General features: G+C 38.1%; 1 pseudogene; it reads left to right on the top strand.

Moving 5' to 3' along the window:
- Positions 1-23,519, top strand: part of LOC145570577 (ABC transporter G family member 39-like) — a 140,386-nt pseudogene that overhangs the window by 46,551 nt on the left and 70,316 nt on the right.

The following is a 23,519-nucleotide window of genomic DNA, read 5'->3' as shown; positions in this document are numbered from 1 at the left end:
GATTCATGAGATTTAGGGGATAGTCTCCACATATCATCAGATCATGATCTACGTCTCGGACGCCGGCTACCCCGAAAGAATTAAAGGCAGCCAAAAGGAGGCCCGAAGGTGCAATTACCTCAAGCCATCCACCAGTCGTTCAGAATATGACGAAGACGAGGATGAGGAGGAAAAAGAAAGAGAAAAAGAGCCCAGCGCAAAGAAGCCGAAAGGCCTAAGCGCTTTAGCTCAAGGAGTTTTGGCGAAAGAAAAGTCTCCAAAACGAGAAAAGGCTGGTCCTTCCTCTGAGCCGAAAGACTTAGAGAGCCAGCCGAAGAGGAAGTCTGAAAAGCTTGCTGATATTGACAGCAGGCCCGATCATGAAGAATCTGGCCCCAGAGCAATGGAGCTAGATCAGCAGACTGAAACCATTGAGCTAACCGAAGGAGACCTTGGAAAATGCGTCACAATCGGGCAAGATCTCGATCCAAACGTCCGCGTTGAACTCATCCAACTCCTTCGGGACAACCGAGATGTGTTCGCTTTCTCGGCAGCTGATATGCTCGGAATAAGCCCAGACCTCATCTCTCACAAGCTTAATGTCAACCCCACATGTCGGCCAGTTAAGCAAAAGAAGTGGAATTACTCTGCAAGTAAGAACCGTGACATCGCGACCAAAGTCAAAAAGTTGCTGGATGCAGGTTTCATCGAGCCCTGTCAATATCCAGAATGGCTGGCAAATGTGGTGATGGTTCAGAAGGCTAATGGCACCTAGAGAATGTGTGTTGACTTCACGGACCTAAATAGGGCTTGTCCGAAGGACTTTTATCCCTTGCCGAGGATCGATCAGTTGGTCGACTCAACAAGTGGACACGCTCTGCTTAGTTTCATGGACGCATTCTCGGGGTATCATCAAATCTTCATGCACCCGACGTCCGAACAAAGACGACATCCGTCACAAACGCGGGGTGTATAATTACAAAATGATGCCCTTCGGATTGAAAAATGCGAGGGCAACATATCAGAGGCTGGTGGATCAGATCTTCGGCGCTCGATCTTCCCGAGTCGAAAACAAAGAGGGATGTTCAACGGCTCACCGGAAGAATGGCAGCCCTGTCTAGGTTCATTTCTAGAGCCTCGGACAAAGGGTTACCCTTCTTCAAAGCCCTTAAACTCCCAAAAACAAAAGAGCTCGTCTGGGAAGATAAGCAAAAAGAAGCCTTCAAGCAGCTCCGAGAGCATCTGACTCAACTCCCGACGCTGGCTCGTCCAGCTGAGGGAGAAACTCTATACTTATATGTGGCAGTCATTCCAGCCACTATAAGTGCGGTGCTGCTGAAGGAAGAGGAAAAGGTTCAGCAGCCAATTTACTTCGTCAGTCACACTCTGACGAATGCCGAGACTCGCTACCCCCTACTCGAGAAAGTTGCATTCGCAGTAGTGGTAGCCGCTCGAAAGCTGAGGCCTTATTTTGATTGTCATGAAATAGTGGTCTTGACTGATCAGCCGTTGGAGAAAGTTCTCGGCAAAATTGAAAAATCTAGTAGGCTGGCCAAGTGGGCTTTCGAGCTCCCAGAGTTCAGCATAAGCTACCAGCCGAGAGCAGCCATCAAGGCTCAAGCCCTAGCGGACTTCCTTGCCGAATGCTCGTACCAGGAGACGCTAGATGAGGAAAAGAAAATCTGGACCGTTTTTACGGATGGATCCTCCACCGTAAATGGTTCGGGGGCAGGGGTAGTGATAACCTCTTCCGAAGGCAAGTCCTTTGAGTATGCACTAAAATTCGCTTTCAAAGCTTCAAACAACGAAGCCGGGTATGTGGCAACAGTTGCTGGCCTAGAACTGTGCATCTCTCTGGAAGCCGGACATGTTTGCCTCAAGACAGACTCTCAGCTTTTTGCATATCAGATCAGGGGCGAATATGAGGCCAAAGAGCCCTCAATGATAGCTTATCTCGCCAAGATCAAGACGGTTATTGCAAAGCTGAGAACTTTCGAAGTTCAACTGATCCCAAGGGGTCAGAATGCTTAAGCCGACGTACTCTCCAAGGTTGCTAGTTCAACTTTAACCGAGCAGAACCGATCCGTATACGTGGAAGTGCGCCGAGAAAGAAGTGTTGACGAAGCACCAGAAGTGTGCAGCGTCAACCATGAACCTAGCTTGATGGATCCCATCCTAGCTTACAAACTTCGGGGAGAAATCCCCGAAAACATAATTTTGGCCTCCAAGTTGAAGCGGACCAGCTCAAGGTTCATTTTCTTCAGAGGGGAACTGCTGAAAAAATCCTTCTCAGCCCCGCTGCTAAAATGCGTGGGACCAACAGATGCTGATTATATCCTTCGGGAAATTCATCTCGGCATCTGTGGGAACCACATCGGGGGAAGAAGTTTGGCCCACAAATCACTAAGGGCAGGGTATTATTGGCCCACCATGATCTCAAACTCTAAGGAACTGGTCAGAAAATGCAAAAAATGTCAAAAGTTCGCACCAGTTATCCACCAGCCAGCACGGGATCTTCAGCCTATCTTGAATCCGCTTCCGTTCGCTCAATGGGGGCTGGATATCTTGGGTCCTTTCCTGGATGCCCCATATTAGAAAAAATGGCTGATATTCTCCATTGACTACTTCAGCAAATGGATCGAAGCCGAAGCAGCCTCGAACATCATGAAGCAAACTGTCAGAAAATTCATCTGGCAGAATATAATCACTCGCTTTGGTATCCTGAAGATTTTTATCTTTGATCACAGGAGACAATTCGACAACTTGCCACTGAGGCGGTATACTGATCAGTTCGACATTAAATTGGCATACTCTGCAGTGTGTCATCCACAAAGCAATGGTTAAGCCAAAGCTGCAAACAAGCAAATCCTCAATGCTTTGAAGAAGAGGGTTGAAGATCAAAAGTCCAAGTGGTTAGAAGAACTTCCCAAAACTCTCTGGTCACTTCGGACAACTGAAAAAGAGGCGACGGGCCACTCACCTTTTGAGCTGGTATATGGTGCCGAAGCCGTCCTTCCAGTGGAAATCGGTTCTGAAAGTCTACGAGTACACCACTTCTCGGCTGAGAATGAGCAACTTATGAAGGAATCCCTCGATTTCCTTGACAAAGTCGGAGACTCGGCCAGAGATAGAATGACTGCATACAAGAAAAGAATCAGCAAGTTTTACAATCGAAGGGTTCATGCGAGGCCTCTCCGAATTGGAGACCTCGTCCTTCGGAATGCTACAACTGTTCAGAAAAGCCGAATTCATGGGAAACTCTCAGCCACTTGGGAGGGGCCTTATGAAATTTATGATGAGCTTTAGCCAGGTATATCGACTTCGCCAGTTGGATGGAACTGAGCTGAGAAATCACTGGAATGTTGATGTACTTAAGAATTATCATGTGTAAGCCTTTCGGGGCAAAACAATATTTGTAAGTACGTTTTCAGTTATTAATGAAAGGCCTCATAGTCACTATTTCTACAAATACTTGCAAATTTTTATTCTTTCAATTTTCTTTATTCTATCTACTCTTTAAGGGTTTTCTTTAGCACCATCTGAGCCTCCGCCTTTAAGGCACAAGGTTTCGAACTGCTGATAAACTCACCTAAAATAGTCTTTCAGCCAAAGTAAACGCTTTGGTAAGACTTGTTCTCCGAGGCAATGAGTCCATGGACGAATCTAGGGTATTGCCTCAACTGAGCCCTGTACCCCAGAGGGTTATTGTCTGGGACATTGCCTTAAGTTGGCCTTATGTCTTAGATGTCCATTCTTTCAGATAGACAGAAAACTGGGAATAGTAGCACGAATTATTTGAAATTCCTTAAACATTAAAAGCTTCGCCCAAATCAAAAGGGACAAGCAGTCGTCTTAGAAATCCGATGGGAGAGCATACAAATGCAGATTATCATCAGTTGGAATCTTCCAAGCCGAAGCTTTTAAATTAGAAAATTTTCGCAAATTTTCAAAAAAACTCAGAAAAGCAAATACGCAAGTACCAAATCAAGGTAATGAGAAGAAAAGCATCAGATTCAAATCATGAGAAATGTGCTCGAATTCCGAGCTACACCAAAACAAGTGTTCAGAACATAATAAGACATCGGCAGCCGCCCACAAACGGAAAATTACAGCTGCCGAATGGGTACAAGGTAAAAATTAAAGTTTTTTGTACATCAAGGCAAGCTGAAGTAAAATAAAAGGCAAAAAATTTCAGAAGCGGCAAGTCAGAAGTTAAGTACATGTAGATCCACAAGATTCTGAAGAAGACTGCCTGAGTTCCTAGGCTTCAGCTAAAGGGTTAGGCTGCTCAGCTTCGCTAGAGTCCTTGGTAGCTTCCGCTCCAGCTACAGAAGAGGCAGGCTCAACCATCGTCTGAGCTTCCCTTTCTCTATTCTCAGTCTCCTTCTCTATGGCTTCCTCCAGTTCTTCCGCATCGAGGCGAATTTTAAGGTCCAGTTCAGCCTGACTGGCATACATCATGTGAGGGTCATTGGCATTTTCAACCCAGATCTCACAGTGCTCCCAGTTCAGATTGGGCTCAACACGGAGGGCCAGTCTCTTAGCCACCTTGTAGCCATTTTCATCGCTCTTCTTATACTCGGCCTTGGTGTAGACACGGACCTTCAACAAGGCTTCAGCATCATCTAACTTCTTTTGAACCTCCTCTAAGTTCTTCTAGGATTGCTCAAAGTCAGCGACGACCTTAGAGGAGGATTCCGTTTGAACCCTCAGCTGTTCCTGGGCCTCGCCTAGCTAAAGCTGAACTCAAGTAGCTTCATCATTTTGAGTCTGCAGCTGACTCCGAACGAATTCTACAGCAGTTTTGGCGTGGGAAAGTTCCGTCTCTTTTTCCTTCAGCTGGGCACTCAGGTCCTAAAGCTTCTCACTTTGAGCCTCGGCAGCAACTTGAGCCTCGGAAAGCTAAGCTTCTCTATTTCTCATAGCCTCTTCTTCCAAGATGCTGATCCTCTGCTGCAGCCTTTGTTCTCGGCCAGCTATCCAAGCATGGACTTCCCCCTCTATTACGCGCTCAATTCGGGCCCGGAAGCTAGGGATGTCAACCGCCCCATACTCGTTCAGCAGCTTCTCGCCTTCGAGTATAGCGGGCATGACATGGTTCTCCATCTCAGCGCAAAAGGTGCGGAGGGATTCTGCGGCTTTCTTCTCGTATTTTTCAACCTTCGCATGCTTCTCATCTGCTGCCTCAGCTTGCAGCTTTGCCAGCTTGGCCTCTGCCTCAGCCACATCAACTCTGCGCTAGAGAGAGTCAATCATCTCCACAGTCAAAGTATGATTGTGCACAACCTACAGATCTGTGACGTGGTTCAGCTGAAGTTAAAAAAAACAGAAAAAAAACAGAAAAAAAGAAGAAGGGAGAAGAAGAAGTGAACTGAAGCAGAAGCTACATTGAGACAAGTTACCTGCATCAGCAACCTCTGGTTATCTCTCGCGGGATCTGGGACTTGTGGCCCTGGTTCAGCAATTCTAGCAGTGGCCTTGAGAGACCACTCTCTAGCACGTTCCACTTCAGATAAGTGGAAACAATCTCTGAAGTAAGCCGTAGCCTTCTCCCGATGTTATCCCCAGATGGCTGCCCGAGCATTGTCGGGGATGGGGATGCGGGGTACTGAAAACCCCATGTCGCCCGACTGGATTGTCTCAAAAGAAGGAAGGGAGGACGAAGGAACCTCGTTAGCATGGGTTGGTTCAGCTTCATCCCTTATCTCATTAGTGGAGCCCAGCTGGCCTTCCCCGAGGTCAACGACTTCTACCTCCTCTTCGGGCTGACGAATGAAGGCGTCAGCCTCTCGTTGAAGATCCGTTGCGAACCCTTCAGCGGAAATCTTCTCAGCAGCAGCAGCACTTCCTGCATTCAGTGCTTCCTCCCTTACCCCCTCCTTCGGATCAGGGGTCTTCTAGTTCACCTCCACATCTTGAGTTACTGGAGGCGGTGAAGGGGTCTGGGGGGTAGGGTTCACAGGAGGCGGAGGAGCCCTCGGCGGAATCCTGCTTTTAGTGGGCTCCTTTATGTTGAGCCCCGGCATCGGCCTGACCAGGAATTGATCAGGGCCCAGCGTCGCCATTCTTCTCCTCTTTCTTAGAGGTTGCTCATCCATATCCGAATCCGAAGTCTCAGATTTAGAGAGGTCTTCGGGGTTGACGGGTGCTTTCCCTTCTCTTCTTTTTCTGCCTTCCTCTTCAACCTGTAGAAAATGGGGGGGGGGGCAGGAAAAAGGTTAAAAAAAACGCACAAACAAACAAAAACAAAAACACCAAGTCAAAGTTTAAAGAGCTCACCGAGGTTCTCAACAGAGCCTCGTCTTCAGCGACCTCTGCTTCTTGCGCTTCAGTGGTTCCAGAGGGTCCTTCGCCACTCTCAAAGGCCTCAACCACCCTGGCTACTTCAGCAGCAGTCCTAGCAGCCTCTTCTTCTTCAGGGGAAAGCCGGATGAAAGGATCCCGCTTATCCCACCAAGGCTTCTACTTTAGATAATCCGCAGCAGGAACAATCTGAAGCTTGTTAGAGTGCAGATGCAAAGGGCGATCTTTAGGGTCAGTTATTGAAGGAGCGTTGTTCAGCACGACCCTTTCGGCGTGATCTCTAAATGCTCGTAGTTGATCTTGATGTTGCCCTCGTGCAACTCTGGAAAACAATGTTAAAATGCATCAGTATAATTGAAAAAGATGATGAAAGTGCGAAGGCATAAAGCAGAAGCAATAATTTAAAGCCCTTGGCCCCAGCCGGAGGATCTTACCATCTTGGAACTTGCGGTTGAGGCCGACAGCAGCAAGCAATGGCTCCTGAAAGACATAAAAAGAGTCAGGCAGCCAATTCTCAGGCACGAACTTTAATCGACCCGTCCCTCCGGGATTCTCCTTCTTCCCGAAGAGCTTCAGCTGTTTATAGCTGGGTGATTCTCGGCACCAGGCTCCTCGGGACCGAGGTCCTCCATGCTTGGGTCAGGTTCAGACAGATATCTAGGAGCCCCAAAATAATAAGGGTGTTCGGGATCCGAAGGAACCCTGACCTAGATCCACTGGCCTCACTAGTCCTTGTCTGAAGAGTCGTTCGGCCGCATTGTCAAGTATTGTGGGTGACTCTCAATTCACCACCAGCCAGAGCCATGATGGCCATACCCACTCTGGGTATTCTGCACCAGCCTGTGCAATCTTTTAAAACATTGCAAGTTCGGCTAAAGGCCGTAGAACTGGCTCACCCATAAATACGTCATCACCCTTCGGATGCTGACAGGTGTCAACTGACACAAGGAAATGCGGTACTTTATCAGCACGTCCCTGACGAAGGGATGCAAGGGGAACCGAAGCCCGTATTGCAATTTCCGAGTGTACACCCCCACATATCCTGGGGGTGGACAATGGATCCTATCCGCTGCAGTAGGCATTCGGCACCAATACCCATCTTGTTCTAAAATGCCATAGTACAGCTCGATCTGTTCAGCAAGGTGGTAGGCTTCAGTATTCCATACCCACCAGGAATAAGGGGCATTTATCATCAGACCCGAATTTGCTTCGGCATTCAGCCACTCAACAGCCCCATGGGGCAATTCCCAAGGCGCGGCGGCTGGAGGTTCCCCCTGCCCAGAAACGCTCGTCTCCTCCGTTTCTCGGGGAGGCGCAGAAGAGAGGAGCACCACTGGAACTCCTCCTTCCTGGGTGTCTTGAGGATTTTCCCCATTCCAGCTACTAACTCGGTCCTTCGGATGCCGAGGTTACCGAGGTTGACGAGGTTGTCTAGCCCTACCTCTAACCATGGCGGAAAATCGAAAGAAAAGAGGGTATTTCGAACTCAACGAAAATCAAAGAAAATTTGAGTAAAATTACCTTAAATCGAAGCGGAATTTGCCGATCTGCAAGTTCGGAGTAACAAGTTTCGGTTTTCGAAGCCCAGTTTTCGGGGAATTAGTGAAGTTTGATGTCAGAATTAAGGGTTTGCGCGAGTTGGGAATGAATTCGTGAAGAAATGAGGAAAGAGAGTTCGAAATATGGTTTATATTTCCAGAAATGAGAATTCTGGGAGTCCACCCTTTAATCTCTCATTAATCCCTCATTAAGTAACCGTTAAACACTCTCCCTCCAAATTAATTGCCCATTATCCGTCCAACTTCCTTAATCATTATCCAAACAACAGTTATTTCCTTAATGACTATTTAAAATTTAAAATTTTTGGATTAATTAAATCATTTACGTCCCTCCTTTTTGTTAATTAAAACCCGACCCGTCATACTTCCAAATCGGGTCTGGGGGGCAAGTTGTTTGGGTCCAATTTAGCCTAATTGGGCCCGATCCATAACTAATTCAATTATAAGCCCAAGGTCAAAAGATCCACTCTGTAATTGTTGCTAAGTCAAGGTCTGGTCAATGTGGCAAGCCCACCTGGCTTTAGGCCCATTTCTCCTCATGTGCAAAGGTATAAAAGCCTTTAATTGTCTTATTTTACATATATACACAATCAAGCCTCAAACAACTAATTCTCTTGCATAGCTTTCTCTCTACACATCGTACTGACTTCGGCATCGGAGGGGCCTTTCTCGGCACAACCCCTGAGGCTAGTTTACGTGTGTTTACTGTGCAGGAAATCCTCGACCCAGCATTACTTGGACCGAGCCCAGTCTTTAGCCACCTCAGAAGGACCTAGCCGAAGGTCCCATTGTTTTCACCCGAAACAGTAACTATACTATTACCTGTTAAACCCAAACCCACACCACCCACGCCAAGCTGCTGACTGATGCTGTTAATTTGCAAGCTTTAGCATTATTCAGCAGCTTGGCGTGGGTGGGGTGCAGAGAGACGCCGAGGGTGATGTGGTGGTGGCTTTCTACTCGAATCAAAAAGGTAGCTTCAGTGTTGATGTGGGTGAGGCGATTGCTATGCGTGATTGCTTCAAGACTGTTTTGGAGGCTGGATTTCGAAGAGTGATGCTTGAAACTGATAATATCAAGCTTTTCCACCCCATGAAGAAGGGAGTTATGCCCCTTAATGCTTTCGGAAGTGTAGTTAAAGATATTTTACGTATGTCTAGTCTTTGTTTGTCTTGTTCTTTCTCTTTTGTTAGAAGAATGGGTAATGGTGTAGCCCATAGCTTAGCTAGTTTAAGTAGCTCATTTAGTGAGTATCGAGTTTGGTTAGAAGAGTATCCCCCGAAAATTCATGGGGTGATTTGTAAAGATCTTGAAATTTTGATGAATTAATAAAGCTAAGTTTGGTTTTGTGCCAAAAAAAAAAATTAAAAAAAAAAACCTACGCTACTAATTTTTAAAAAATAATCATAATCTTATCAAGATAATTATCAAGATAAGTATGATGCTTTAGGCCTTTTTTTTTTTTTTTGAAGGAGTATGGCACCTTAAATTAGATAGGCAATGATAAATGGCTATCAAATTATTATATTTTATCTTCTTCAATTTTTTTTTTTTTTTTGAAACCAATCTTCTTCAATTCTATCATTCATGCTTTTATTTATTGTTATTCATTTAATTTTTTTTTTTTTTTTAAGAAAAAAATCAGTTTTTTAAACAAACACTAATTAATGATCTTTAAGAGCTTTTCCTCAAACAAAAAAAAAAAATGATCCTTAAGAGCTTGAAAATTCTTCAATGGTGGATTAGACACAAATGGAATCGATTCTCTTGAACAACAAATCATTAGACATAATACATAATCTGTAACAAAATAATTTTAAATTATATTTTTCCTCAAGATGCGTTAAAAATTCCCAAGATAATAAAGATGCGTTGATATATGGTCATGATTTGATGTTAGATTTGAAAATTGTTCCATCTTTTTTTTTATTTTTTGTAACTAAAATAAACAAGAGTGAATTTAGGAGAAAATAGGAGAAAATAAGTTAATTATTTATTTCTTTCAAAACAAAATGTTAGTTATTTTGATTCAAAAAAAAAAAATGTTAGTTATTTATTTAGTCACAACTCACAACCTCCCCAAAAATAACACCCCTCTTTTTTAAAAAAAAATGACATATTTTATTATTTTTCCTAAAATCATGGAACGTTTTGCCCAATTGGTGTTAAAAAATAAATAAATTACTAAAATAGTGTTAACTTAAAAATATTTCTCAAAGTAGTGTCTATGTAGGTTCGGAAATTACAAAGCAAAGAATTAGAAATTAATGGCTAATACAATCCAAATATATATTTATATCATCAAATTCTTTATTTTTAACGCTTACGGTATCTTGACTAGAGTATGCATTATGAATACGAAGTAATATAAATGTTTAAAAATTTCTAGCATTTTTTTTTACAACAGATTCTAGCATTTTTGTTAACCTTGTCAAAAAACGTATATGTAACATGATACATAATGCATTATTTAGTCGGATTTAAATTATCAAAGGGCACTCAATCACCATTCTTGAAAATTTGAAGAGTCAAGTTGGCCAAGAAGTAGAGTTGGAAGCTCCATTTGATCTGTTAAAAATTAGACATGCAACTAATTCCGTTTGAACAACTATATATACCTACTAGTTTTGTCCCCATGCGATGCGCGGGTTGTTTATTAAAATTTGAGAAATTTTTTTAATTAATATGTCAAATTTCAAAATATATCTCTAATACAAAATTAGTTAGGAATTGATGTACTTTTGTGACAATTTAAACTATGTAATAGGCATGTAAATGACTAATAATAATATTAGTATTTTTTTTAAGAGTTATAATCTAATATTTTTTTTGAATAAAATTATAATTCAATTTATACATATGAAATATTGGTATTTTATCGAAAATAAAACTCTCAACTAATAATTTTATCCTAAAATTCTTTCAAAATTTGATTGAAAATAGAATTCTAAACTAATTTTTTTTATCCTATGAAGTCTATCTAAATATATCCAACGTGGCGTGACACTTGCCAAAAAGTTGGAATGCCAAGTGTCGCTGTCTCGTGACCTGGCTAAAAGTTTTGCTTTATATATTAGTTATATGATAAGAAATAAAATTATCTTAGAAAAAGAGAAAAATAATTGTTATTAAAATAAAATAAAATAAAATTATTAGTAAGAAAAGTAATTTTGTTAAAATTTTAATCTAATTGTTATGTAAGCCCACAGAAATTTCAGTTGAATTTTAATTAGAAAAGAAGGAAATCATACCTGATTATAGTAATGCTAGAGATTGACTATGTTTCCTTCCCAATCGCTTCTACCATCAACATCTATAATAATAGTGAAGTATGTAAAACCCAAGAGAACTAGTTTTGGCCATCGAAGAAAAAAAAGTAGTTTTGAGACTAATTTTTAATTTAGACTTTAAAACGAAGCAATATTAACTCTTAGCTTTGTAATATCCGAACCTACACGAACACTATTTTTAGAAATATTTTAAAGTGAACACTATTTTAATAATTTATTTATTTTTTAACACCAATTTGGCAAATCGTTCTAAAATCATGCGTCAAAAAAATTAAAACCCAAAATATAATTAAATATGTTTTTTTTTTACAAGAATAGTATTCTTAAATTTATTATTGCATTCATTAGTTTATCTTGTATCATTAATTAGGAATTTCTCCTTGGTTATAATTTTCTAAATAAACAAAATAATTTTCTAATTTTTTATATATGGAAAAGATTCATTCCTTGTATTAATTATTATATTTTCTGATTTTATATATTTATTAACATTTTCTTCATATATATATATATATATATATATATATATATATATATATATATATATATATATATATATATATATTAATAAAATTAAAACCCCCCTACCATAAATCACGCCCCTAGAAAAGAAAAACGAAAATTAGTAAGATTTTGGATTATCTTTATTTTTATTTTAATTAATTTTCAACTAAAATATGCTCATCAAGGTTCAACATTCAACAATGGCTTCTTAAAAAAAAACATTCAACAATGGCGGATGATTATTCACGAATTCATATGACTATTCTAAATTAAACTAAAAATTATTTCAATTCTAACAATTGATCCCAAAGATTCATTCCATTATTTTTCAATCGAATTTTTTTTATTTGCATAGTTAAATTAATACAAACTCTAAAATAAAAAATTAAAGCATAAATGTGATGCTTAAACATTAATCTTATTGATTCCATATGTAATTTGGTAATTTTTGGATAAATAATGAAGATTGGAGGTTGAAGATGAAGTGTCATTGAAGAAGGATGAAGCTATCAAAATGGGGATGAAAGTATACAAATGAATTTTGTCAATCGTTTATTTTGGATGATTTTCTTCAATTTTATAACTTTGAATGATTATTTATAAATTATAAATTGGAAAAAAAAATTTACCCTCTTAAAGTAATAAACCAAACAACTCTTTACTGACTGGGAGCTAACTTGTCATGACTTAACTGATGTGTAACTTTGATTTTTAAAAAAGATATTCGAATGCTATGATTAAGTAATAAAAAATATCAACGGCTGAGATTTAGTTTATTATTGTAGTCGACCATCGTCGTCCGTAGTCGACAACTACACTAGAATCATCCAGCTTTCTATTAGCGATTTTAGACCATATATATATATATATGTTTTTTTTTTTTTTTTTTTTCTGTCCTAATGAAAATGCCGGTTAGGTTGATGGAATGATAACATATTGCGGCCATGAACTAGAGGAATTTGTTCCAAAGAGAACAAGTGCATATGTTTGTCAAAACGACATTCATCTTGGAGAGATAACAGTTCGAGAAACTATAGACATTGCTGGGAGATGCTTAGGAGTTGGGAGTAAAGACGTTTTGCTGAAAGAAGTCTTGAAACATGAAAAACAAGCAGGAATAAAACCCGACGATGAGCTAGATGCATTCATGAAGGCAACAACTATCAAAGGCCAAGAAACAAACATTATCACGGATTATTTGCTCAAGGTTTGTGACAACCTTTTAACCAAGTTTAATATTTGTAAAGATTACGCAATACAACTTTAAACATGTCTATTAAGATTTGAATAAGAAGTAGTCGGAGATATAATTATATTATGAACATAAATTTAGTAATGGCCATTTTGATGAATGAAAATTGTAAAAAACACATTTTCTAGTTTCCATGCACATTCCTATTATTAATATTATTACTCCGTTTCGTATTATTGCAACGATCTGACAAAAAGGGTGAATATAAAATGTCTAATTGTTGCAAATTAAATAATATGAAACTGAAGTAGTAAAAAATTTAATGTATACCTATTTTTCAAGCCTAATACTTCTTTGTTTGGTGTTGATAGATACTCTCCTTGGGTAATTGTGCTGATACCATCGTGGGAGATAATATGAGAAGGGGTATCTCCGGAGGTGAAAAGAAGCGCACAACTATTGGTACTTTTTTCCTTATATCTTTTGAAATTATTATATATATTCGGGTGCTTATTTTTTTTCATCAAACCATCATTTTAAAAAGATAAAATTGTGAAAAAAGATCTTTTAAGTGGTCGATTTTTTGAAAAAGGACCTTTTAAGTGAAAACTTGTGAAAAAAGACCTTCTTAAATTGTATTTTGTTTGTACTGGGTACTTGGGTGAGCTTGCGTGGTGATCAACTGGTCAGCTCCGGCGTTGACTATCACGTGTTAGTCAGTGACTTTTTTTTTTAAAAAAAAAATTCACAAATTTTCCTCTTTTCCCAACCTAACACAAATTGAAGACAGAGCATTCAATGAAAAGGGTTAGGTCGGAAAATAAGGGAAATATGTAAATTTTTTTTTTTTAAATAAGTCACGTGATTAACACGTGGTCAACGCGGGAGCTTCGGCGTTGACCACCATGCAAGCTCACCCAAGTACCCATACAAACAAAATACAATTTAAAAGGTCATTTTCCACAAGTTTTCACTTAAAAAGTCCTTTTTTAAAAAGTCGACCAATTAAAAGGTTATTTTTCACAATTTTCTCTTTCAGTAAAAATACTATATATTAGTGTCAATAATATATATATATATATATATATATTTGATAAAAGTTTCCATATCTTCTAGGTGAAATGATGGCTGGTCCTGCAAAAGTTCTACTAATGGATGAGATATCAACTGGATTAGATAGTACAACCACATTTCAAATATGCAAGTACATGAGAGAAATGATCCATGTTATGGGGATGACAACAATTATTTCTCTCTTGCAACCAACTCTTCGACGACATCATTCTCATCTCCGAGGGTCAAATAGTCTACCAAGGTCCGCGTGACAATGTCCTAGACTTCTTCAAATATGTCGGGTTCAAGTGTCTTAAGAGGAAGGGGGTAGCCGATTTTCTTCAAGAAGTAACATCCAAAAAAGACCAAGAAAACTATTGGTCTAAGGCGGAACCTTACAAATATGTTTCGGTTTCAGAATTTGTTGAGGCTTTCTGGTCTTTCCAAGCCGGAGAAAACCTTGTAAGAAACCTTGGTATTCCCTACGATAAATCTAAAACCCATCCCAATGCTTTGATGAAACAAAAGTACGGTCTCACAAATCGCGAAATTCTTAAGGCATGTTTTTCAAGGGAGTGGTTACTAATGAAGCGAAGTTCTTTCCTTTACATATTCAAGGGTGTACAAATAACAGTGATGGCAGTGACCACAATGACTGCATTTTTCAGGACGACGATGCACCAAAAGACAGAGGTCGATGGTGAGAAGTACTTAGGTGCTTTATTTTACGGCCTCCTAAATATAATGTTCAATGGAATGGCGGAAATTACTCTAACAGCAGTTGTGCTCCCAATATTTTACAAACAACGAGATTTCTTATTTTACCCTGCTTGGGCTTATGGATTACCCGTTTGTATCCATCGAATTCCTATATCATTTTTGGAATCGGCTTTATGGACTATTCTTACGTATTATACCATTGGCTTTGCTCCTGCTGCTAGTCGGTACGTTCAATTATCTTGGTTTCATTAGTTTATAGGCTAAGAAAATTTAATTTGATCATTTTTTCGAATATATTTGATAAGTACTGATTGGATTTTGATTTTTGCAGGTTCTTTTGCCAATGGTTAGCTTACTTTTGTATTCATCAGATGGGTTTGTCGATTTTTCGATTTGCTGGTGCCGTGGGGAGATCTGTGGTTGTTGCTAATGCTGCTAGTTTGGTTGTTATGCTCATTGTCTTTGTCCTGGGTGGTTTCATCATTGCAAAAGGTATGTTTCTTACTTCATGTTTTCGTAAATATTAGGATCATTATAATACCTTTAATTTAGACAATGTTTAATAAGTATTAATATAATGCAACTTTTTTTTTGGCTCTCCTATAAATGTTAAATTTTAATTATATATATCTAATAAGATGACCATTCAAATGAATCATATCTTAATGCTCATAAATTATTGGACTTTCATATAGATGATATTGCTCCTTGGATGATATGGGGCTACTATATTTCTCCTATGATGTATGGACAACATGCTTTGGTTCTGAACGAATTTCTTGACAAAAGATGGAGCACTGTAAGCGGGCGCTCACTTGGCCTCTCTCTCTCTCTCTCTCTTGTTGATTGTTTCCCTCCCTTCTCAATTTCGATAATGATTTAGTGAATATGCAGATTGATAGGGTATAAAACATATTCTCGGGCTCCAATCATCATATTAAGCTTTTGATTAAGTTGGTCCTTTAACGTGGTATCAGAACAAAAAATTCAAACTCTTGATTTTTTTTCCCCAACGCATGGTTGAGTCCCAGCAATATATTTCATACTTTATCATAGATGACTTATATATATATATGGCCGTTATGATTTTTGTTCTCAACAAAATATACTATCATACAATATCAATCATGCTTTGTATCAATGCAGCCTAATCCAGATCCTAGAATAAACGAACCAACTATTGGTAGAGTCATCCTTGAATCAAAAGGTTACTTCAAGCAAGAATATTGGTATTGGATTAGTATTGGTGCTCTTTTGGGGTATGCTATTGTCTTCAACATCTTATATATCGTAGCATTGACATACTTAAATCGTAAGCTCTCTTGATCACACGCTTAATCTCTTTGTTTGAAGCTCATAAGTAATTTTGACAACTCTAGATTAGCTGCTTAACCTTATTCGTTGTTACTTGGTTTTCAGCATTCAATGACTCGAAATCTATAGTTCTGGATAATGATGAGACCGAAAAGAAAAGGAACACATCATTAAGAATTAAGGAACATGATAAGGGCATTGAGATGGATTCCTTAAGCCATCCAAACAATACTAATTCAACTAATGGTACACTTAAACAAGGAATGGTTTTGCCTTTCCAACCTCTTTCATTAACATTCAATCACATCAATTACTACGTCGATACACCATCTGTAAGTAACTCTTTCTTACAAGCATTTCATACATAGCATTTGTGTCGTAAAGTTGCATACTCTCATTGTTTTTTATTTTTAGATGAAATATTTTGATTTTACGCTATTTACGTGCTGCACTTTCTGTAATTATTGCTGTAAAAAGGGAACTAGTATTATAGTACATAATTTATACTGTATCTCCTTATCTAACAAATCGAGTTAATTTCAAAATACAACTCTAGCATACATGAATTTACATGGAGCTTAATACTTGTTTAACTTGCCATCAGGAAACGAAACGATTACAATTACTATGCGATGTGAGTGGTGCATTCAGACCAGGGGTATTGACGGCATTAGTAGGTGTAACTGGTGCTGGAAAAACCACGCTAATGGACGTGTTGGCCGGAAGGAAGACTAGTGGATATATTGAAGGTGAAATTACTGTATCTGGTTATCCAAAGAACCAAGAAACTTTTGCACGAATTAGTGGTTATTGTGAACAAGTTGACATTCATTCACCGTTTGTTACCGTCTATGAATCTCTTGTGTACTCTGCGTGGCTCCGCCTTTCTTCAAGCATCAACCCAAGTATGCAAAAGGTTTGATCGATGCATAACTTGCTTTTTTATGGCATATTGTTCCATAACATAATTCAAATCTTGATGATGTCCTTATACTTCCTTCGTTATACTATTATTGCATCACTTGCCTTTTAAATACGTTTCACAAATATATATTGCACTATATTTATTTCACGAAAGCAAATTCCTTTATTTACATTACAGGTACCCAATGTATGTTTACTTGTTAATACTTCTTTTTTTGTTAGTTTATGCTTGATCACAATCATATGAGCAATTTTGTATTGTCTTCTTTTTCTCTCTTCCTTTTTCCCAATACCATAAACAATATTATTCCCTTCCCCCTTGGTGCAATAATGCTATAACGGAGGAAGTATATATCTTGAATGATCTTTATAGTTGTTATCTATCATCACATGTTTCTAAAGGCTTATTGCGTTTCTTTCTTTAGAAACTTTTGTTACATAACGTAGTACTTTTATTTTAAGAATCGAATAATAAGCTCTAATTATCAAAGTAATTTTAATTTTTCTTTTGTTAATGTATAGATGTTTATTGAAGATGTAATGAGTTTGATAGAGCTTGAGCAATTGAAAGATGCTATAGTAGGGTTACCCGGGATAAATGGCCTTACAACCGAACAAAGGAAGAGATTAACCATAGCCGTAGAGTTAGTTGCTAATCCATCCATTATATTCATGGATGAGCCTACATCCGGGCTTGATGCTAGAGCAGCTGCTATTGTTATGCGCACAATACGAAACACTGTGAACACTGGAAGAACAGTTGTATGCACAATTCATCAACCGAGCATAGATATCTTTGAATCTTTTGATGAGGTATGTATGTAAATCTCCAATCATTTTTTTTTAAACTTTCTTATCTAACATGATTTGTATCTCATAAAAATTTACAAGCAACAAATTAAACGTTGTGTACTGCATTGCAGCTCCTATTAATGAAAACAGGAGGGAAAATGATCTACGCCGGAGACCTTGGAGAACATTCCCAAAAGCTAATTGAATACTTTGAAGTAAGTTCGTTGTTAAATATATTGAATAAAACTTATTTTTATTGATTAAGATTTAACTAGCCTTTTGTGTTTAATCATTTACATTGATCGAAACTGATTTTTATCGAATAAAACTTATTTATTATTGGAGTTACTGTTATTGTAGGAAATCCCAGGGATTCCTGAAATCCGAGATGGTTACAATCCTGCTACATGGATGCTTGAAGTTACTTCTCAATTAGAGTCTCAATCAAATGTTGATTTCGCGGAACTTTATGCAAAATCCGAACTTTACAAGTATGTCAAACATTTTTAGCTTCGAAGTTTATTATGTATATACATTTCTGTTATTTTCATTCTAATGTACATTATGCATTCTACTTTGGTTGTACAATTTATATAGATTTTAACAAGAAATTTTTTTCGAATACTTTATTTATTTTATTTTCTAGGAGGAATCAACAAATTATTTCGGATGTTAGTACTCCATCATCTGATTCTAAGGATCTCAGCTTCCCAACTAAATTCTCTCAACCATTTTTTACTCAATTCAAAGCTTGTTTTTGGAAGCAACATCGATCTTATTGGCAAAATCCATCATATAATGCTGTTCGATTCTTTACAACGATTATCATGGGACTCTTGCTTGGTCTCATGTTTTGGGATAAGGGAAGTAAATTGTAAGTATCTTTGTAGTTAATATTTTGATACATTTGCTTAAAATCATTTGAATCATAATTACTTTGCTTACTATTTCACATGATATTTTTGTTTAACAGAGACAAACAGCAAGACTTATTGAACTTAGTAGGGATCCTCTTTTCTTCTGTACTATTTCTTGGAGGAAGTAATTGTATGAATGTACAAGTAGTTATTGCAAGTTAAAGAACTGTATTTTACCGCGAAAAGGCAGCAGGAATGTATTCAGCTCTTCCATTTGCATTAGCCCAGGTAATACTATATATACAAATCTTGCTACTACTTGAATATGAATTTTCATCAAATAAAATAGGACTTTTTGTGAGAAACTACCTAATAAAACCTATATTTTGTGAGAAATTACCTAATAAAAAAAATATTGTAAGAAACTACATAATAAAAGGTAAAATGTTGTAAGATAGTACCTTTGACCGAATTTCTACCATTGCTTTGATTTTACGACGTTGATCCACCTCAAAACCACCGTGAGGGTTGATTTTCTAGGTGGTAAGGTTATATTCGGGGTGGTTGGAGGATATTACGAGTTGGTGATCGATGATTCATTAGTGCTTCGGATGGTGGTTTTTGGGATTCGAGGTGATTGTTTTGAGGTTGAAAGGTTGTTTAGGTCCAGTGGAGGTGATTTCAAGCAAGCTGTGTTAGTTTTGGGAATGAAAGCGGTTGTTTTGAGACGGTTTTGAGGTTAGTCAACAATGGAAACCGATATAGATAATATTTTACTTCAGCAACTATGTACAATGCTATATTGGCTGGTTATTACACATAGGTGAATTTTCCGGTCTTTGGTCCCCCCTGATTTAATTTTAGGTAAAATAATACTAATTTCCTTCCTCTATTACTAGAATTTGTGATTATTCTTATATAATTCTCAATCTTAAATCAAAATGCCAGTTATTTCATGTCATTGGATAAAATTTGATAAAGTGCACAATTGCTGCTTAGCTCTTTAGTTTACTCACACCATATTTTATATACTTTGTACTAATTATTTCATTTTGGGTCCTCAATGACCTTTGAGATGAAGAATTGATTATCTTCTATATTTAACAATTTTAAATTAACTTTTCTTTGCCAAGAATCTGACTTTTGATTCATAACTCCATTAATTTAATTTTGGACATGACTCATTTAAATTCTTCTATGGCAATATTATTTAAGATTTAAGAATAATGTGCTATTGAACGTTGTGCATGCTAGTGTATATATATATAGGATTGAACCTTAGTGGAATTTTGTGGCCGTTTGGTTGTTTCTTCGTTGAGCTTATAGCTTATTGTTACTTGTCTTTGTTATTCTAGGATGTCTATGTTTATCTTGATATTTCTAATTTTAGTTTTATAAAAGTTCTATCATAGAAGTTTTCAAAAGCCTATTAGCTCAAATGATAGAGCAATGTACTATTGCACATAGATGTAAGTTCAAGTCCTACATAGGTTTTTTTTATGGTAACAAGTGTGAATTTAATGAGGAAAAAGAAAAATTGTATTTTGGGCATCGCTATTGAAGAATTATATTTTTTTCATGAAATTACTTTACGCGTCGCCTCATAAAAAGCAAAGGACTCATAAAATACACCTAACGTGTTGCTTATAATGAAAAAGACGACTCATAAACAAACCTTACGCATCACATGTGATGAAAAAGGCGACTCATAAACCAACCTAACACGTCACATATAATGAAAAAGGCGACTCATAAACCAACCTAACGTGTCACCTGTAATGAAAAAGGCGACTCATAAACCAACCTAACGCATCACGTTATAGGCGATGCGTAAAGGGGTACCTATTGTGTCGGTGCCTGTAGTGTCGCCCTTGAAGCGGTGTGTAAGATGGTTTAGAGGTGACTCGATAGGGGTTTTTTGTAGTAATGTAGTTATCCTTAATGGGCCAGTGCTAGTCACCAAGGGATGCGTCAGATGGTGAGATGATTATGGTGACATGGCTGTTAATATGAGTGAGTGATAGGCTGGTGTTGGTGCAAAGAGGTGCAATGCTTCGAGGAAGCACTACTTGGCTATGCTTTTGGATAAGGTTGATTATTCTTACATGGGTTATGTTTATCTGTTTATTAGTTTAGCCAATTGTAGGCATTGCATGGATGCCACTTGGCATACATGCACACTCGTGTCTGTTTGCCCATGGGAGGGGGTTGTCCTTCAATTTTCCTATAAACAGAGGACCTTGGGGGTTGTCCAAGGCATCCATTTAGCATCTATCATTACGCAAACACTTGTACCTTTGTCTGATCATCAATAAAATCTATGGTTGTCTTCGGTGTAATCTTGTGTGCTTAGTTTATATTGTGCAAGTATTGCTTCCGTGTAATACTTGCGAGGGTATTCTAACCTCGTACGCTTTAGAGTTAGGCTGACTAGGTACATTTCCTATTGTCGCACAGCGTGAAAAATTACGCTTTGACACTAGCCCTCATAGGGATTATTTGTTAGTGTAATACGAGTTACTTGGTTAGTGTTAAAGGGGTTCATTTATCAGTGTTAAATGGTGTACTCTATTAGTGTTATAGGGGTTACCCAGTCAGTATTATAGAGGTTATTTTATTATTTTTTACAAATTGCCACACGATGTGACCAGCCGAACACAAGACGATATGCATAATAAAAACAATCAATCAACTTTAAAAAAGGAATAATCAATCAATAAGGAAAAAAAATAAAGAAAAAAATCAATTACTTGATTTGCGTCTAAAAATAAATACATTACATTATTTTATTGTTAATCGGTGCAGTCATCAATCAATTTATACCCTGATATAATCTTTTAGAATATCAGTTAATTTATGCAATCAAAATCATCTTCAATTGAATTTATTAGCTAATAAAGAAAAGAGAGAAAGAGGTGTCATTTTTAATAAAGTATTACCTTAAATTTTGATTAGTCGATATAGTTTTAATAATGAATTTATATTTCGACACTGAAATTTTGTTCTACTCTCTTTTTTTGTTATTCTGTAACTAAAAAAAAGTAGACAATTATGGGAGTTGTTAAATAACGCCCACATTCTTATCAAAATCGCCCACAAATTAGGAATGAATTTACGTTCTTACCCATACTAAATATCCTAAACTCTTTTTCTCTTTCACTCTCTAACATCACCTCTTTCTCTCTCCTCACTTAAAACCTCTCAAGAAAACTTAAAATCACCACCACCACCAACCAACACCACCATTGCCGCCGCTACCGCCGCAAAACAACATTCACCACCTTAAATCACCACCACCACCGCACATTGCAACCACCACCACAAGGTCCACCACTTCAATATCACCACCACCACCGCCCATAACTGTCGAGAATGCCACGGTCGAGGAACGCAACACGCGCGAGGGAGGAGGACGCAGCCCAGGCGGAGCGGGTATATTTTTTTTCGCCGGAAAAGTACTAAAACCGCAATGTCTGTGCGATTCAACCGTGGTACAACCGCCCAAGTTAGACGATTTGACCATGGTCAAAACGCACAAGATATACGGTTTGACCATGGTTCAATCGTATAGTTTGGGCGGTTTGACCACGGTCAAACCGTATTTTCTAGGCGATTTGTCTACGGTAAAACCGTATTGCCTGGGCGGTTTGACCGTGGTTAAACCGTCTTACTTGGGCGGTTTACGTAATTAAAAAAAATTAATTTAATTATATATTTATTTTGCATATTAATAAAATTATATATTTGTTTATTTTAAGTGCATATTAATTAGAAATATGTTTAGGAAATAAAATTATGTAATTGTTTATTTTAAGTGAATGTTAATTAGAAATATGTTTAAGAAATTAAGTAATATAATTGTTTATTTTAAGTGAATATTAATTAGATTTATGTGTAGGAAATAAAATAACGTAATTGTTTATTATTAGTGAATATTAATTAGATTTATGTTTAGGAAAATAAAATAATGTAATTGTTTATTGGTAGTGAATATTAATTAGATTTATGTTTAGGAAAATAAAATAATGTAATTGTTTATTTTAAGTGATTATAAATTAGATTTATGTTTAGGAAAATAAAATAATGTAATTTTTTATTATTAGTGAATATTAGTTAGATTTATAGAATTGAGTATTAATTATTTGTATTACATTTTTTTATTAAATAATAGCCACAAACCGTTAGAAGGCTAAATATCGAGTTCACACGTGTCGAAGGATCGGGTCCTCGATATACTCGATCTCGTGGTGTTGATGCTTCTGTTAGGAGGGAGAGGGCAGCTTCTCGCACGGCGGATGATGTCCTGGGTTGGCCTTCGGATGCTCAGCACGAGCTAGATCAGGTCATGGATGATTATGATTATGATCATCATGACACGGAGGATGCCACGACTTCCGAGAGTGGGCGAGGAGGATTCGAGCACGGGGAGTCGTCGTCTGGGATTTTCGTGAGGAAAGGTAGAGGAGGGAGATTTGTGGGTTCTACGACTACGACTTCGAGCACCGGCCGTATTCGTAGGACTCGTGGTTCTCGAGACTCAGATATGTCTTGGTTTGTTCACGAGGCGATGCCATGTGATCCAGCTGATGGCAGTCTTATCCCTAGCTATGCAGCTCACGTTGCTTCTCGTGTTTGGGTCGGGGATGATCGTGATCCGTTGAGGTGCCACAGTAGGATTCAGTGGTGTAGGTCGTTGCAGGAATGGGAGACAGAGCTGAGTGCGGATTTACGTGCACGCCTTAGTGTCACTGGACTACAGCACTTGCCGTCTATCATGCATTTCCACATTGATTGGCCACTAATCTCTACGTTCGTTGAACGGTGGCAGCCGGATACGAACACTTTTCATTTCCCCTTTGGTGAGATGACGATCATGCTACACGACGTCGCTTATATTCTGGGGATCCCTGTTGAGGGTGACTTGGTTGACATGGTTAGCGACAGTGCATCTCTCCAGGTTGACTTTCAGGAGTTGTTGGGGCTGAGTAGGGATGAGCTTTTGGTGAAGCCGAAAGCTATTTGGGAGAACGGT

The sequence above is a fragment of the Chenopodium album genome, chromosome 12 (assembly GCF_948465745.1).
Source record: "Chenopodium album chromosome 12, dcCheAlbu1.1, whole genome shotgun sequence".
Taxonomy (NCBI): domain Eukaryota; kingdom Viridiplantae; phylum Streptophyta; class Magnoliopsida; order Caryophyllales; family Amaranthaceae; genus Chenopodium; species Chenopodium album.
This window is presented reverse-complemented; position numbering and strand designations above follow the sequence as displayed.